General features: G+C 40.1%; 1 long non-coding RNA gene across 1 annotated transcript in view; it reads left to right on the top strand.

Moving 5' to 3' along the window:
* Window positions 1-15,437, top strand: part of LOC135967082 (uncharacterized) — a 1,183,085-nt gene extending 1,167,648 nt beyond the window's left edge. Inside the window, exon 4 of the long non-coding RNA XR_012423572.1 lies at window positions 15,383-15,437. This is a non-coding gene — a long non-coding RNA (uncharacterized lncRNA). The remainder of the gene's footprint in view (window positions 1-15,382) is intronic.
* The last annotated feature ends 223 nt before the right edge of the window (window positions 15,438-15,660 follow it).

The following is a 15,660-nucleotide window of genomic DNA, read 5'->3' as shown; positions in this document are numbered from 1 at the left end:
TTAATAGACTTTGTTGTGTATTAGATTAATGCATGGTATGCTCAGAACAGAAAGCTTACCACTTTTGGGATTTTAACCCACATCTAGAATTCAAATAACATGAAAAGAGAGGGATGGGTGAGGCCTCACGTCTGAGGATAGCGAAGACTGACAAGTTTTACAACATGATAGTGGTCATAAAATTAGACTTAACAACCCCACAGTCCTGAAAGTGAGATAGAAAGGTGTTCAAAGGAAACCTGTGCTTCTGATATGCTTCATCCCTCCTATTTATTTTATTACTATGAGCCTACAGTTCCCATTGGTGGCTCTGCCTGAGTTCTTATAAATAAGGTAACATATAGTACTTAAGAAATATTACGGGGGGGGGGCGGAGCAAGATGGCCGAATAGGAGCAGCTCCAGTCTCCAACTCCCAGCGCGAGCAACACAGAAGACCGGTGATTTCTGCATTTTCAACTGAGGTACTGGGTTCATCTCACTGGGGAGTGCCGGACGATCGGTACTGGTCAGCTGCTGCAGCCCGACCAGCGAGAGCTGAAGCAGGGCGAGGCATTGCCTCACCTGGGAAGCGCAAGGGGGAAGGGAGTCCCTTTTCCTAGCCAGGGGAACTGAGACACACAACACCTGGAAAATCGGGTAACTCCCACCCCAATACTGCACTTTAAGCAAACAGGCACACCAGGAGATCATATCCCACACCTGGCCGGGAGGGTCCCACACACACGGAGCCTCCCTCATTGCTAGCACAGCAGTCTGTGATCTACCGGCAAGGCAGCAGCGAGGCTGGGGGAGGGGCGCCCGCCATTGCTGAGGCTTAAGTAGGTAAACAAAGCTGCTGGGAAGCTCGAACTGGGTGGAGCTCACAGCAGCTCAAGGAAACCTGCCTGTCTCTGTAGACTCCACCTCTGGGGACAGGGCACAGTAAACTAAACAAACGCAGCAGACACCTCTGCAGACGCAAACGACTCTGTCTGACAGCTTTGAAGAGAGCAGTGGATCTCCCAACACAGAGGTTGAGATCTGAGAAGGGACAGACTCCCTGCTCAAGTGGGTCCCTGACCCCTGAGTAGCCTAACTGGGAGACATCCCCCACTAGGGGCAGTCTGACACCCCACACCTCACCGGGAGGAGTACACCCCTGAGAGGAAGCTTCCAAAGCAAGAATCAGACAGGTACACTCGCTGTTCAGAAATATTCTATCTTCTGCAGCCTCTGCTGCTGATACCCAGGCAAACAGGGTCTGGAGTGGACCTCAAGCAATCTCCAACAGACCTACAGCTGAGGGTCCTGACTGTTAGAAGGAAAACTATCAAACAGGAAGGACACCTACACCAAAACCCCATCAGTACATCACCATCATCAAAGACCAGAGGCAGATAAAACCACAAAGATGGGGAAAAAGCAGGGCAGAAAAGCTGGAAATTCAAAAAATAAGAGCGCATCTCCCCCGGCAAAGGAGCGCAGCTCATCCTCAGCAACGGATCAAAGCTGGATGGAGAATGACTTTGACGAGATGAGAGAAGAAGGCTTCAGTCCCTCAAATTTCTCAGAGCTAAAGGAGGAATTACGTACCCAGCGCAAAGAAACTAAAAATTTTGAAAAAAAAGTGGAAGAATTGATGGCTAGAGTAATTAATGCGGAGAAGGTCCTAAACGAAATGAAAGAGATGAAAACCATGACACGAGAAATACGTGACAAATGCACAAGCTTCAGTAACCGACTTGATCAACTGGAAGAAAGAGTATCAGCGATTGAGGATCAAATGAATGAAATGAAGCGAGAAGAGAAACCAAAAGAAAAAAGAAGAAAAAGAAATGAACAAAGCCTGCAAGAAGTATGGGATTATGTAAAAAGACCAAATCTACATCTGATTGGGGTGCCTGAAAGTGAGGGGGAAAATGGAACCAAGTTGGAAAACACTCTTCAGGATATCATCCAGGAGAACTTCCCCAACCTAGTAGGGCAGGCCAACATTCAAATCCAGGAAATACAGAGAACGCCACAAAGATACTCCTCGAGAAGAGCAACTCCAAGACACATAATTGCCAGATTCACCAAAGTTGAAATGAAGGAAAATATCTTAAGGGCAGCCAGAGAGAAAGGTCGGGTTACCCACAAAGGGAAGCCCATCAGACTAACAGCAGATCTCTCAGCAGAAACTCTACAAGCCAGAAGAGAGTGGGAGCCAATATTCAACATTCTTAAAGAAAAGAATTTTAAACCCAGAATTTCATATCCAGCCAAACTAAGTTTCATAAGTGAAGGAGAAATAAAATCCTTTACAGATAAGCAAATGCTTAGAGATTTTGTCACCACTAGGCCTGCCTTACAAGAGACCCTGAAGGAAGCACTAAACATGGAAAGGCACAACCGGTACCAGCCATTGCAAAAACATGCCAAAATGTAAAGACCATTGAGGCTAGGAAGAAACTGCATCAACTAATGAGCAAAATAACCAGTTAATATCATAATGGCAGGATCAAGTTCACACATAACAATCTTAACCTTAAATGTAAATGGACTAAATGCTCCAATTAAAAGACACAGACTGGCAAACTGGATAAAGAGTCAAGACCCATCAGTCTGCTGTATTCAGGAGACCCATCTCACATGCAGAGACATACATAGGCTCAAAATAAAGGGATGGAGGAAGATTTACCAAGCAAATGGAGAACAAAAGAAAGCAGGGGTTGCAATACTAGTCTCTGATAAAACAGACTTTAAACCATCAAAGATCAAAAGAGACAAAGAAGGCCATTACATAATGGTAAAGGGATCAATACAACAGGAAGAGCTAACTATCCTAAATATATATGCACCCAATACAGGAGCACCCAGATTCATAAAGCAAGTCCTTAGAGACTTACAAAGAGACTTAGACTCCCATACAATAATAATGGGAGACTTCAACACTCCACTGTCAACATTAGAGAGATCAACGAGACAGAAAGTTAACAAGGATATCCAGGAATTGAACTCATCTCTGCAGCAAGCAGACCTAATAGACATCTATAGAACTCTCCACCCCAAATCAACAGAATATACATTCTTCTCAGCACCACATCATACTTACTCCAAAATTGACCACGTAATTGGAAGTAAAGCACTCCTCAGCAAATGTACAAGAACAGAAATTATAACAAACTGTCTCTCAGACCACAGTGCAATCAAACTAGAACTCAGGACTAAGAAACTCACTCAAAACCGCTCAACTACATGGAAACTGAACAACCTGCTCCTGAATGACTACTGGGTACATAACGAAATGAAGGCAGAAATAAAGATGTTCTTTGAAACCAATGAGAACAAAGATACAACATACCAGAATCTCTGGGACACATTTAAAGCAGTGTGTAGAAGGAAATTTATAGCACTAAATGCCCACAAGAGAAAGCAGGAAAGATCTAAAATTGACACTCTAACATCGCAATTAAAAGAACTAGAGAAGCAAGAGCAAACACATTCGAAAGCTAGCAGAAGGCAAGAAATAACTAAGATCAGAGCAGAACTGAAGGAGATAGAGACACAAAAAACCCTCCAAAAAATCAATGAATCCAGGAGTTGGTTTTTTGAAAAGATCAACAAAATTGACAGACCACTAGCCAGACTAATAAAGAAGAAAAGAGAGAAGAATCAAATAGACGCAATAAAAAATGATAAAGGGGATATCACCACCGACCCCACAGAAATACAAACTACCATCAGAGAATACTATAAACACCTCTACGCAAATAAACTGGAAAATCTAGAAGAAATGGATAATTTCCTGGACACTTACACTCTTCCAAGACTAAACCAGGAAGAAGTTGAATCCCTGAATAGACCAATAGCAGGCTCTGAAATTGAGGCAACAATTAATAGCCTACCAACCAAAAAAAGTCCAGGACCAGATGGATTCACAGCTGAATTCTACCAGAGGTACAAGGAGGAGTTGGTACCATTCTTTCTGAAACTATTCCAATCAATAGAAAAAGAGGGAATCCTCCCTAACTCATTTTATGAGGCCAACATCATCCTGATACCAAAGCCTGGCAAGGACACAACAAAAAAAGAGAATTTTAGACCAATATCCCTGATGAACATCGATGCAAAAATCCTCAATAAAATACTGGCAAACCGGATTCAGCAACACATCAAAAAGCTTATCCACCATGATCAAGTGGGCTTCATCCCTGGGATGCAAGGCTGGTTCAACATTCGCAAATCAATGAACATAATCCAGCATATAAACAGAACCAAAGACAAGAACCACATGATTATCTCAATAGATGCAGAAAAGGCTTTTGACAAAATTCAACAGCCCTTCATGCTAAAAACGCTCAATAAATTCGGTATTGATGGAACGTACCTCAAAATAATAAGAGCTATTTATGACAAACCCACAGCCAATATCATACTGAATGGGCAAAAACTGGAAAAATTCCCTTTGAAAACTGGCACAAGACAGGGATGCCCTCTCTCACCACTCCTATTCAACATAGTGTTGGAAGTTCTGGCTAGGGCAATTAGGCAAGAGAAAGAAATCAAGGGTATTCAGTTAGGAAAAGAAGAAGTCAAATTGTCCCTGTTTGCAGATGACATGATTGTATATTTAGAAAACCCCATCACCTCAGACCAAAATCTCCTTAAGCTGATAAGCAAGTTCAGCAAAGTCTCAGGATACAAAATTAATGTGCAAAAATCACAAGCATTCTTATACACCAGTAACAGCCAAACAGAGAGCCAAATCAGGAATGAACTTCCATTCACAATTGCTTCAAAGAGAATCAAATACCTAGGAATCCAACTTACAAGGCATGTAAAGGACCTCTTCAAGGAGAACTACAAACCACTGCTCAGTGAAATCAAAGAGGACACAAACAAATGGAAGAACATACCATGCTCATGGATAGGAAGAATCAATATTGTGAAAATGGCCATACTGCCCAAGGTAATTTATAGATTCAATGCCATCCCCATCAAGCTACCAATGAGTTTCTTCACAGAATTGGAAAAAACTGCTTTAAAGTTCATATGAAACCAAAAAAGAGCCCGCATTGCTAAGACAATCCTAAGTCAAAAGAACAAAGCTGGAGGCATCACGCTACCTGACTTCAAACTCTACTACAAGGCTACAGTAACCAAAACAGCATGGTACTGGTACCAAAACAGAGATATAGACCAATGGAACAGAACAGAGTCCTCAGAAATAATACCACACATCTACAGCCATCTGATCTTTGACAAACCTGAGAGAAACAAGAAATGGGGAAAGGATTCCCTATTTAATAAATGGTGCTGGGAAAATTGGCTAGCCATAAGTAGAAAGCTGAAACTGGATCCTTTCCTTACTCTTTATACGAAAATTAATTCAAGATGGATTAGAGACTTAAATGTTAGACCTAATACCATAAAAATCCTAGAGGAAAACCTAGGTAGTACCATTCAGGACATAGGCATGGGCAAAGATTTCATGTCTAAAACACCAAAAGCAACGGCAGCAAAAGCCAAAATTGACAAATGGGATCTCATTAAACTAAAGAGCTTCTGCACAGCAAAAGACACTACCATCAGAGTGAACAGGCAACCTACAGAATGGGAGAAAATTTTTGCAATCTACTCATCTGACAAAGGGCTAATATCCAGAACCTACAAAGAACTCAAACAAATTTACAAGAAAAAAACAAACAACCCCATCAAAAAGTGGGCAAAGGATATGAACAGACATTTCTCAAAAGAAGACATTCATACAGCCAACAGACACATGAAAAAATGCTCATCATCACTGGCCATCAGAGAAATGCAAATCAAAACCACAATGAGATACCATCTCACACCAGTTAGAATGGCAATCATTAAAAAGTCAGGAAACAACAGGTGCTGGAGAGGATGTGGAGAAATAGGAACACTTTTACACTGTTGGTGGGATTGTAAACTAGTTCAACCATTATGGAAAACAGTATGGCGATTCCTCAAGGATCTAGAACTAGATGTACCATATGACCCAGCCATCCCATTACTGGGTATATACCCAAAGGATTATAAATTATGCTGCTATAAAGACACATGCACACGTATGTTTATTGCAGCACTATTCACAATAGCAAAGACTTGGAATCAACCCAAATGTCCATCAGCGACAGATTGGATTAAGAAAATGTGGCACATATACACCATGGAATACTATGCAGCCATCAAAAAGGATGAGTTTGAGTCCTTTGTAGGGACTTGGATGCAGCTGGAAACCATCATTCTTAGCAAACTATCACAAGAACAGAAAACCAAACACCGCATGTTCTCACTCATAGGTGGGAACTGAACAATGAGATCACTCGGACTCAGGAAGGGGAACATCACATACCGGGGCCTATCATGGGGAGGGGGGAGGGGGGAGGGATTGCATTGGGAGTTATACCTGATGTAAATGACGAGTTGATGGGTGCAGCACAGCAACATGGCACAAGTATACATATGTAACAAACCTGCACGTTATGCACATGTACCCTACAACTTAAAGTATAATAATAATAAATAAATTAAAAAAAAAGAAATATTACATTAATGGGGGATTTCTATTAGTCTTCTATGACCTAGATTAATATTGGAACAGTTTAATAGACACAATCATAATGAAAACAAGCCTACTAACATATGTGATCAAACGGAATGGTCTTTTTTTTTAGCTAGACTGGGGAGGAAATTAGGGTAAAAGAAAGAGAATCAAATCAGGGAAAAGTGTAAAGATTAATGAAAACAGGGCCCAGACAGGCTGGTACTCTTAGAGAAGCTAATATAGAAGCAGCAGTTTATCTTGTCTCTTCTGAGAACTAGACTGGGAATTCAGGGGGAAGTACCCATCTATGATGCCAGAGAAGAGCTCACCAAAGAGGTAAAATAGAATTTCTTCCTTATTCCTGATTTTCTAGCAGATAGATCAAGGACTTTGGAGGCATAAACATCTTGATTAAGATTCTGGCTCCTTTATTTGTTCTATGTATGATGTTTGGACAGTTATTTAAACTCCTGGGGTATTAGTCTCCTTATCCATACAATGAAGGCAAGCAAACCAACTTTTAGAGTCATCATGAAGAATAAATCAGATTAGATATGTTAAGGACCAACCAAGCACAATGCTAGGAACAGGGCTGTCATTTACAGTGTACGGGTTGTGCCCTGCACAATCACTAAAGGGCACCATTTGCATCTGTAGGACAAATTGTAGGCACTCTTCCATAGCATACTTATACTTTTCATCCTCATTGAACACTATCTCTCAAGGTGTCCACTTTGAGAGTGTAAAATCAGGATGATCTGCCATTACCTTCTCAAACACATTCTGGTGATAGCAGTGATGAGAAATATAGGACACAGAAGAATTCTGAGTCATTGGCATGTATCATTCCCTCCATCTAAACTATGATTGTTACCTCATACAGTCAGACTTTTCATGTCTTTTTGGGAAGTGTTCCCTGATGCTTTACAGGTTTGTTTGTTTTTTATCCCAAGCTAGATTAGATGCCTCTCTCCCAGGTTCTCATGACCCTCTGTATTGACCTCATAGGCTAACTGTCTCAGGGTACGTGCCACATTGTATCGTGTTACTTTTTATGATTCTCTCACAGTACTGAGAACTCTGAACTTCTGACTTATCCCTGTATGTTTAGTTCCTAGTTCAATTTCTGGCACAGTTATTGCTCAGCATGTGCTTTTTAAATGAGTGAACACAGACTGTCATGTGAATACATTGCAATATGACCTTGAGAAAGTTACTAAACCCTTCTGAACTTCAGCTTCCTCATCTATAAAACAGGAGAAAATGCATACCTAGAAGATACATTGAGCTCTGTAGAACACTTGGGTCAGAGTATTCACTCAATAAGTTGAGCAATATTTCATTATTATTATATTATTTTTATGACCATATTTGATGTAATTAAATGTACCAAAAGTATGCCATTACTGAAAAAAAATTTAAACAGTTGTTAAAAGAAACCCATCCCATTGATCCCCTTTATTCTTGGGGTTTCCGACTCTGCAAGGTGTCGTTTGCCCTTTTCTCACAACAGTGATCCATTCCCCTTTGCACTTTTTGTAAGTTCATACATTTATTCTGTCCGACACTCACAAATCCATTATGTTTAATGAATATTCCTTCTGACATCATGCTGCTTAAATGAGGCTAGAGTGCCTAATGATTTTGCTTTTAACAGTGACTTTGTGTACTCCATATTTCTAAAATTTAGCAGAGCTTATCTTCATTTTAATATTCCTGAAATCCACATAGTAGCAGTTAAATTTGTACCAACACTTTTGAGCAGTGATGATATAAAATATGCAGGACTAGGCACTATAGGGGAGATACAAACATGAACATGGTCCTGCCTCTCTGCTTGAAGTTCGAGGTCTCAGATCAAAAGTCTCTTAGTTAATATGCTAAGAAGAGCCACTCACACAGTGATATTCTCTATGGTCATGAATCAGATCTCTTGAGTTAAAAAAAACATTACTTGGGCAGCTGGGACTACATGGTTTGAAAATAGATCTGAATAAGATACATGCTGTGCCCTTGTGAATCATGTAATTTAGTGATGAAAAGACAGTGGAGAATATAAACATACTATTTTAGTATATTAGGCTAAATGTTTTAGCTGAAGTAAGCACATAGCGTGTTGGTGGTAATAAGGTAAGAAGTAGTCAGACTAGAGATTAAGGAAAGCCTTAAAAAGGTAATGAAAGAAGGCCTCTTAAAAAGCGTACTAATGTAGGTTATCACATTTTTATCCTTGTGAGAATCAAAAATTTAACTCAATAGTTGGCATAGAGTAAGTATTCATATTAGATAATTGTGTCATAAAATAACATTTATAAGCATCATTATAATTATTGAGTCATAATACGAATGAAAATAGTCAAGAAAAGGGTACTCCAGGCAGAGGGAAATGGGAGGAAAGGCATGGTATAACGTTACTGTAAACGGTTGTACTGAAGTGGAATCAAAGTAAGGATTGATAAAAATTGAGTATGCATAAACTAGAAATGGGCAGGAAAGTGAGGCCAGAAAACCTAGATTTTGTCCTGCAGGAGGAATGTTCTCAGAGTGTTAAGGAAACAAGTGACTCAGTCAGATGTATTTTAGAAAACCTATTCAGCCACCATGTAGAAGATTGATTTGAGAAGTTGAAGACAAAAGACGGGAACACTAGTTAGAGGTCTGTTACAATGGTACAGCTGAGAAACAAGGAAGACCTGGATTTTGCACAGGGGTAGAAAAGAAAGAAAAGAATGAGCCATCGTAGAGACTATGAATAGATGATACAGGCTATTTATTTAATGATGTACGTGTTGAAAATAGAAGGGAGACAGAAGAATAAATGAGAGCATCAGGATTTCTGTCTGGCTGTGTGATAGCAATGAAAGAGGAATGAGTTCAGTTTGGCCACACTGTCTTTCTAATGCCAGGTAGACAGTTTCAACAGGCATTTTCACATATGAATTGGAAGCCGAGATAGAACATCACTGTTGGAAATAGTGATTTGAGAGTCTTCTGCATATAGAGAGAATAACCTTAAAAGTAGATAAGACTGTGTGAGAAATGCCTCTAGAGAAGAAGAGGGCTACGTAGAGGTTTGGACCATATTTGGGAGAGGAAAGACTTTCAGCAGAAAAGTGGCAAGACAAGGTAGTTTTTAGAAGCCCAAGGGTGATGGCTGCCTATATCAGTTATCAAACAACAGTGTGTATAATAAACAGCTGAGGATCTTGTACAAGATTCCCTGCGCCACCCCTCCCCCCGCCGCTAAGAAAATCTGATTGATTATGATGAAGCCTAGGAAACTGCATTTCCCAGCAAGCACCCAGGTAATCTGACACAGATGGTTCATGAATCCCACTCTGGGAAACACAGACCATATTACTGTTGGAGTGGGAGAACACTGAACACAAGGTATGTGCTCATCAAGGTGCTATGCTTAATGAACTAGATGTGAGCCTCCCCTAGATATGCTTGGCAGGTAACCAAGCGAAGAAAATTCTTGTTATCAATTTTCACTTATTTCCTAGACCAAAAGTATCACCCAAACCCGTGTCAAAACCTCACACACCCAGAGCAGACTTTGCAGTTACAAATAAAAGTCAGGCTGGGGAAAATGAAGGAAATCCAATGCAATATATTTGTATTCTGTCACTGAGGCACTGTCTAATGTTGCTGTAACTATGATGTATAGGTCTATCAAAGCATGTGTTACCATGGTCTGAATTTCCCAACTGGAGAAAAATGATTAATGTAGAGATTTGCATTCGATGTGGTCTTGGACATCAATATTTCAGCTTAGGTAAACAGGAGCTTTACCTAATTTATTGGCTCTCATTATGGATGGCTTGTAGAAGCCAAATTCCCCCTCTGCCTCCAAAATGACCTTTCATGCTCTACAAATCAATCTAGAAGAAGTGAAGCAAGTTGGTTAATATTTTAGGAAGAAAAAAAATGACTTCACATGTCAGGGACTTAATTGTTGTGATTTTGACCCATTTTGAAATTAGTTAACATTTGCTTCAGGCCTCTGACTTCATACATTATTTATTTTCATCTTGGCATTGCTTAAGTCTCTTCATGCGCAATATGCTTATAACATGTGAGACTCTTTTTCTAAATATTGCACTTAAGTAATAGCATTATGAGTCTGAAAATTTAAAGCCCAAAGTGTGTTCCCCACACACATACACGCACATGGATATTATTTCAGGCCACATGCTTTGGGGTACATTTTAGCTCTCCTTGGCAAAGTTTCTAGATGTTACAGCTAGCATTACAGAGCAATTTCTTTGTAAGAGTTTTATGTTGCAAAGTCTGTCAGAAGTTAATCAAAGGGTAACAATGCAAAAGTCTGTGCATACGGCTTCCTGGAGACTAGGGCCAGCCCATGCTGTCAGTCACTGTCAAAACTGTAGCACACAGGGGCGTATAGCACTTTTTTCTCTCCGTGAGAAAATGTTTCTGACCACAAAGGTCACTGCTTTTATGGCATAAATCTATTAGCCTATTGTTGTGGTGTGAATCCCAAGGAGAAGGCATCTCATCAGCTGTCTAGCTCAGATGCATGGTCTCTGCAGCTTCTTGCAGTAAAAGATCAAGCCCTGCATCTTGCTTCTGACTGTCAGCATCAGCGTGGGCCCTTCCTATCATAACCTCTGTACCCTGGTGAGTAATCACTTATGCCTGGCCTTGAAAATGACTATTCCATTACTTGTTCTGTGTAATCATGGGAGAGGAGTGCTTTTGGAATCATTACACAAGCTACACCTTCCAACCAGCCTGGGCGTCCTCAGAGCTTGGATGGGGAAAGGCAATCTGTGAGAATGTTCCATCATGCCAGTGCCATAAGATGAGGGTGATTTAGAAGCTGCTCACAGAGGAAAGGCTTAGAAACTCTTATGTATTCCTGAAATGGATGCCACCTTATTCTTGACACCCATTTGAAGTTGAACAAAAACCAGTGTATAGATGAGGCCTGATAGCTGTTTCCCAGATATACAGAAATAACCATTGCAGCTGTCTAAAACTAAGGCATTTGCATTTGCATCAGTTTGGATTATATTTTTCATTACTTTGAGTCATAATTTATGTACAAAGCTCATAGAACAAAGAATATGTATGTCCAATGCAACCTTTTAAAAAAAATCTTTAAGTACAAACATAGAAATTCTAGGGATTCTATTCACCTGGTAAAATGCAGACTCGTTGAAGGTGATTTTCATTGCATAGACGTTAACTAAAAGTCTGTATTCACAGCAGTGTTTCTGTCGCTAAAAATCTACTCATCTTTCCAACTTTATTGTAGCCTTTTCCATGAAGCTGTCTTCAGTTCCTGAAGTTAGAATTAATTGCTATCTTCCCTCAGGAATTTGATGCTCTCATTTCCTAGTAATGCTCATTGAAGTAAATGCTGAATAAATGCTAATAGTATCTTAATGCCAATAAGAAGCTTGGAAGGGAGGAAAACATGCGGGCAGGCACATTTATATTAACTCAAAATAGGTAGTTTTGAAACAAATATTTATATCATATTTTATAATTCAGAAGCACTTTCACTTTTTTTTTTTTTTTTTTTTTTTTGGAGATAGAGTCTCACTCAGCCACCCAGACTGGAGGGCAAGGGCATGATCTCAGCTCACTGCAACTACTGTCTCCCAAGTTCAAATGATTTCCCCATCTCAGCCTCCTGAGTAGCTGAAATTACAGGCACCTGCCATCATGCCCAGCTAATTTTTGTATTTTAGTAGAGACAGGGTTTTACCACGTTGACCAGGCTAGTCTTAAACTCCTGACCTCAGGTGATCTGACCGCCTCAGCCTCCCAAAGGGCTAGGATCACATGTGTGAGCCACCGCGCCTGGCCTCGTATTAAATATAAGTTCCAGTTTTACATAATTTCTTTGCTCATGCATGTGAAATAGGCTATCAGAAGCAGCCAAGTCAAGAATTGAATGCTTTGCTGCTTGGACATTTCTTCCACCAGATACCCCAAATCAGCAGTTCCCAACCTTTTTGGCACCAGGGACTGGTTTTGTGGATGACAATTTTTCCACATACTGGGGGTGGGTGGGATGGTTTCAGGGTGATTCAAGTACATTACATTTATTGTGAACTTTATTCCCATTATTATTACATTGTAAGGTACAATGAAAGAATTATACAACTCACCATAATATAGAATCAATGGGAGCCCTGAACTTGTTTTCCTGCAGCTAGCTAGTCCCATCCGTGGGCAATTGGAGACAGTGACAGATCATCATGCATTAGATTCTCATAAGGAGCAGACAACCTAGATCTCTCACAGGTGCAGTTCACAATAGGGTTCACACTCCTGTGAGAATTGAATGCCGCTGCTGATCTGACAGGAGGCCCAGCTCAGGCAGTAATGTGAGCAATGGGGAGTGGCTGTACATACAGATAAAGCTTCACTTCCTTGCCTGCTGCTCACCTCTTGCTGTGCAGCCTGGTTCTTTTTTTTTTTTTTTTTTTTTTTTTTTTTTGAGACGGAGTCTTGCTCTGTCGCTCAGGCTGGAGTGCAGTGGCATGATCTTGGCTCACTGCAAGCTCCACCTCCCAGGTTCACGCCATTCTCCTGCCTCAGCCTCCTGAGTAGCTGGGACTACAGGTGCCCGCCACCACGCCTCGCTAATTTTTTTTGTATTTGTATTTTTAGTAGAGACGGGGTTTCACTGTGTTAGCCAGGTTGGTCTCCATCTCCTGACCTTGTGATCCGCCCACCTCGGCCTCCCAAAGTGCTGGGATTACAGTGTGAGCCACCGAGCCCAGCCCAGCCTGGTTCTTAACAGGCCACAGACTAACAATTGTCTGTGGCTCAGGGGTCGGGGACTCCTGCTCTAAATTATCACTCTCAAGTTCAAAGTTTCAGAGATCTGTAGGGCAGGGGCATAATCCAAACAAGCTCTTTGCCAAATGTGACCTTTGCTCCATTGCCAATAAGTTCCTCATCTCCATCTGAGACCTCCTCAGCCTGGCCTTCACTAATTGTTAGCATTTGCATTATAACCATTCCACAAATCTCTAGAAGTTCCAAATTTTCCCTCATCTTCCTGTCACCTTCTGAGCCCTCCACACTCTTCCAACCTCTGTTCATTACCCAATTCCAAAGGTGTTTCCACATTTTCAGGTGTCTTTATAGCAATATACAACTCCTGGTACCAATTTTCTGTATTTGTTCTTTTCTCACACTGCTATAAAGTAATACGGGGGACTAATTTACAAAGAAAGGAGATTTTATTGGCTCACAGTTCTGCGGGCTGTACAGGAATCATGGCAGCATCAGCTTCAGGGAAGCCTCCGGAAACTTATAATAGTGACAGAAGGCAAAGGAGGAGCCATCACTTCACCTTGTCTCCCAGAAGAGGGAGAGCGGGGAGGTGCTACACACTTTTAAACAACCAGATCTCATGAGCACTCACTATCACAGTGACAGCACCGGGGTGGATGGTGTTAAACCGTGAGAAACCAGCCCCATGATCCAAACACCTCCCACCAAGCCCCACCTTCAGCATTGAGGATTACATTTCAACATGAGATTTAGGTGGGAGCACAGATCCAAACCGTATCAGATGAATAATTAAAATGATATCTTTAAGTCTGCTTTTTGATTACATGTAAATGTGAATTGGGACCTGGAAAAGAAATTAGATGATTAATTTAATAAATTCAGGACTCACCATCAAATACACTGATTAGTGATCAACATTTTTAGTTAGGATTATTACATTAGGGTATTGAGAAAAAGCCAACCTAGGTGGATCATAACTAAAATAATGTCCTTTGCAAATCCAAGAATTCCCTTTCTCTTTCTAGTGGAAGTTCCTGTGCCAATTTTCTTTTCACATGGTCCTAATGAAGATTGATTTCTAATAGTACTGTCTCGTATGTCTTATAACTAGCACAGCATAAAATGTCTTCTTTGAACTGTTAAATAAAACGTGGAAAAACATTGATACTGAAGACAGAAATGTAATGTTAGGACTGTGTGTATTTGATTAAAAATGTTTATCCTGTTAATGAAAACACATAGAAAAGAAGATTTTTTAGTTTGACCTTTATGAATGTGAATTTGTATCCTAATGTCTGACATTCTTGTGATATTAAAATGAAACAGTCATCATACTAAATCATAATAGTTAAAATAATTTGGAGGTATAGAGCTCTAAAATCTTAGAGGAATCACAAGGTTTTGGTGAAAATTAGTTATACTCTTAATTATTTTATAAATAAAGGACTTAAATCATAATTTTATATAAATAAAACTTTATTATCATCTTTCAAATATGTAAGTTTTAATACATCCAAATATTTTCAGTATTCTTTCATGCTATGGAACTTGCTCATGCCTAAGTATCTGATTACAGATTTAGGATTAGACTCGTTGCTTCCATGCCAGCATGAATTTCAGTTGCTTATTAACATGTGGGTTATAACTTTGAAGAAGTCAGATCGTGGAAGATCATACACATGTTGCACTTGCTATCTCAGAGGCATTCTGTAATTAGGCTGGATTCATTTGCCAGACCCCTCCCTGAGCTAACGAGCTAAGGTACTGCTGTGGCTCTTTTTATTAAGAAAATTGAAGTTAGAGATTAAACGACTCTAAAATGACTCTTGTTTCATTTTGCCAGGTCATTTCTGAAGGCTAGATTGAACGTGGGTCTGAAATCTGTAGGGGGTGTTTGAGTCACTTGATAAGAACACGATTTTCTCTTATTGCCTTTTTGCTATTTTCCCAAAATATGAAGTGAGATTCTATTACTTGTACTGAAAAAATATACCTCATGCATACAATTATGCATCTTTCTATTTTATGTCATACTTATTATGCTCCTGTATTTCTCCTTTTCCAGATAAGTCAACATTTTCACTGGACCAATTGGACTGAAAAGGCAAGATTGAATGAGGTAAGCCATTTAGGAGCTGCTGTGAACATGCACATATTCAGCAATCCTTTGGTGAACATAAATTTAACCAAGCTGGCTTTCTAGTTTTGTCTGATTGCACCTTGTTTGGTCAGATTCTTGCAAAGGTCTGAGTTAAATACAGCAAACATGCAGGTGGGTAAAACAATTATTATTTTGATCATTTGGCCTGAAATTAGTGAAGTGTGGCATGCTTATATGTACAG

The sequence above is a fragment of the Macaca fascicularis genome, chromosome 14, assembly GCF_037993035.2.
Source record: "Macaca fascicularis isolate 582-1 chromosome 14, T2T-MFA8v1.1".
NCBI lineage: Eukaryota > Metazoa > Chordata > Mammalia > Primates > Cercopithecidae > Macaca > Macaca fascicularis.
Note: the sequence above shows the minus strand (reverse complement) of the source record. Positions and strands in the feature narration are given on the sequence as shown.